Below are 3,770 nucleotides of genomic sequence, written 5' to 3'. Positions count from 1 at the left end.
ACAGAAGGAAAGAAGGAAGGAAAGAAGGAAGGAAGGAAGGATGGAAGAAAGGATAGAAAGAAAACGATAGTAACAGGTGTGGGCCAGATAGTTGGTAGAGGTAGTAAAGAAAAGTAGTAGTCTGTTTTTAAAAATCAACAGTAATGAGACAAAATTGACATAAAATAAAATGCACTCATTTTAAGTGGAACAATTTCCATTTATGTATCAGTTTACCCACCACCACAACGATAGAACAGTTCCATCACCCCAAAAGATTCCCTCATGCCCCATTCTAGCCAATCCTGCCCACGCCTGCCCTAGGCAACTACAAATCTGCTTTGTGTCACTGTAGATTGATTTTGTTTCTTGTATAATTACATATAAATGGAATCATGCAGTGTACACTCTTTTGCGTCTGGCTTCTTTCATTCAGTGTGATGTTTTATGATTCATCCACACTGTAGTGTATATCTATAATTCATCCCCTTTTTTGCTAAGTAGTATTCTACAATATGGATATGCCACATGTGTTTACCCTTCACCAGGTGATGGTCATTTAGGTTGCTTACAGTTTAGGGAAATCATGATTAAAGCTGGTATGAACATTTGGGTTATAAGTCTTTGTGTGGACATATGTTTTCATTTCTCTTGGGTGAATACCTAGGAGTAAAGTGACTGGATCACATGGTCCCTGCTTTTTAAAAGCCAGTGACTGTTCTCTAAATCATTGTTTCTTCTGTTTTACATTGTCCATTGAGCTAATCAGCACCCCCAAAAGGTACCTGCCATCACAGAACGTACACAGGACTGCCTGAAGAAAGGGAAACGAGGCAAAGCAATTCATCCCCTTTTGCAGATGGTGCCAGACCCACCTCGCCAGGAGAAAGCCTGAGAACACCCCAAGCAGTCTGTTGACCTCAGCTATGACTTCATCAGTACAACAATCCCATTTCCTGTTCATGTTTTTATACTATCTTAGCTCCCAAATTTCGGCCTTGAGGGGCAAAAAGATTTCTTCAGGGTGTACGGTCTTCTCATAGTCTTGGCATTTTTAATCTCCTAAGGAGAATGCTTTATTTTTCCTAGACATTGCCTTAATCACCAAGGATCTTATGTAAAAACATTTCCACTCTCCTTGGTGGTTTTAGTGTGGTAAATGTCATTTATATACTACATCAAGGTAAGTTGATCAAAAAAATTAGAAATAAATGTATGATATTTCATTACTTATTCTGCATAGTTTTAAATTAATGAAGAGTGGGTGGGGAGAAGCTCTAAACATCAGTTAGTGCTAATGTTGTATGTACAGATTTTAAATACCCATAACAAATCTTGACAACTGATTTCTGGAAGGTCAGATGTTAATTTGATCAATAATGAGATATTAGGGTTTAATATTTTTACTTTAATTACGAAGAACTAGTAAGTTAGTTTAATTCAAATGCTTCTAACGTTTCCAGGCTTTGGTGGTGATGGTGGCTGTGGGGAGGTGAGGAGGCAGGTGGTGAAATACTGGCCTTCACCACTACTTTGAAAACCTTCCCTCACGTGAATGAAGATTATTGACCTTTTCATCTCATTTCAAAACATTTGACTTTAAGTGAAAGTGAATGTGTCTGTTTGGAAGAGTCCTAGGAACCAGAGTACAAATTTCATAAATACTCAGCGAAGCACAGTATTCTTAATGTTTGAATTTGCAGATTGTAGCTATGCAAGTTCAAATTCATAATCATTTGAAGGTCTAGAAGTCATCGATTATTAGTTGGTCGATGTAACAAGAGCCACAGAATGTAAGTTTTATATATTGTAATCAAGAGAGGGGAGACCTACATAAGGACTTTGTCTCCCTTGACCTTTTTAAAACTACATTTAAAATTTTTATTCTTTAAATTGTCATACAGTAAAATGACTTTTGTTCTTTTTTAATATGCAGGTCTATGGATTTTAATGCATGAACAAGTTCCTGTATTCACCACCATAAGAAGACACTGAACAGTCCTCTCTCTCAGAAAACTGCCTTGTGCTATTCCTTTGTAGCCACATCTACCCCACACGTTTCCACAGAACCACTGATCTGTTTGCCGTCTCTGTAGTTCAGCCTTTTCAGAACGTCATGTATAGTCGATTCTTGTTACTTTCAGTAGTTACCTTCTATGAAGTTGCCGTGAACACTGAATGAGTAAATACTGAACTATCATACCGGGGAAGAACAGAGTTAGGTTCCAGTGAGCCTCTGGTCACAACATACTCATCAACTGATCATTATGTAATCTTGTTTTATAGGTTTTTCTGTTTAGATACTTTGTTCAGTATATAATTGTCCCCTGGTATCTGAGGGGGATTGATTCCTGGACTTGCCTCAGATACCAAAATCCATGGACGCTCAAGTCTCTAATATAAAATGGCTAGTATTTGCATATAAACTATACATATTCTTCAATATATTTTAAATCATCTATGGATTACTTATAATACCTAATACAATGTAAATGCTATGTAAGTAGTTGTTATGCTATATTCTTTAGGGAATAATGACAAAAAGTCTGTACGTGTTTAGTACGCATTCAATTTTTTTTCTGAATATTTTTGATCTGTGGTTGGTTGAACCCATGGATTCGGAACCCATGGATACAAAGGGCCTACTGTATATAGTCGATTCATTAACATTGAACTCAAGCCAGTAGCACTGAAACTCATGCCTGGATGAAGCTTATCTAACACACGTATTTTCTCTGTAAGGCACATCACAGCCTTCTTGCATTTAGGAACACTAGACAGCATTTCAGCACTATGCTTCAGGGCCAACTTAAACAGCAAAATCACCAACGGAATGCATGAAAACGTGAAAAACTTGGCACTAAATATGCTTTGAAAAGGGCACTTGTTTAAGATATGAGAGCTGAAACAAGAAAGCAGAATATTGTCTTACTCTACCTCAGCTGGGAATGTGCTCTTTGCACACGTCCACATATGACCCTGAAAATACCCCAAGTATTTATTTTGGGGTTGCAAATAACTTTAGCAAGTAGGTGAATTTGCAAATAAAGAATTCATGAATACTGAGGATCAACTGTAAAAAGAATCATACAGAAGGTATCCTTTTTGAGACTGGCTTTATTCACTCAGCATAATGCTTTTGTGATTCATCCAACTTGTTTCATTTATCAAAATTTCATTCTTTTTAATTGCTTAATAGTAGTCTCTTGCATGAATTTACTAGTTTGTTTGAAGGACATCTGGAATGTTTCTAGTTTTTGACAACTAGGAATAGAGCACCTATAAACATTTGTGTACAGATTTTTGTATGGACATAAATTTTCATTTCATTAGGGTAGATATTCAGTAGTAGTATTGTCAGATCAAAAGACATGTATATATTTAAATTTATAAGAAACTGACAGCCAATTTTGCACACTGACTGTATCATTTTGCATTTCCACCATCAATATATCAGAGTTCCAGTTGCTCCTCTCCAGCACTTGATATTTTCAGTATATTTTATATGTGCTATTTTAATGAGGGTATCACTATGTCTCATTGTGATTTCAATTAGTATTTCCCTGATGGGGAATGATGTTGAACTTCCTTTCAACATGCTGGCATATTATTTCTTGAAGTGTCTGTTCATATCTTTCATTCTTCTTAAAAAATTGGGTTGCTTGTTTTCTTGTTGACTTTTGAGCATTCATATATTCTGGATACAAATCTTTTGTTGAATATGGGATAGTTGAATATTTTCAATCAATCTGTAGCTTGTCTTTTCCAAACAGTATCTTTTGTAGAACAAA

Source organism: Propithecus coquereli, unplaced genomic scaffold (genome assembly GCF_000956105.1).
Source record: "Propithecus coquereli isolate 6110/MARCELLA unplaced genomic scaffold, Pcoq_1.0 Scaffold12, whole genome shotgun sequence".
NCBI lineage: Eukaryota > Metazoa > Chordata > Mammalia > Primates > Indriidae > Propithecus > Propithecus coquereli.
The sequence above is the reverse complement of the archived record's forward strand: the minus strand, read 5'-3'. Positions refer to the sequence as shown.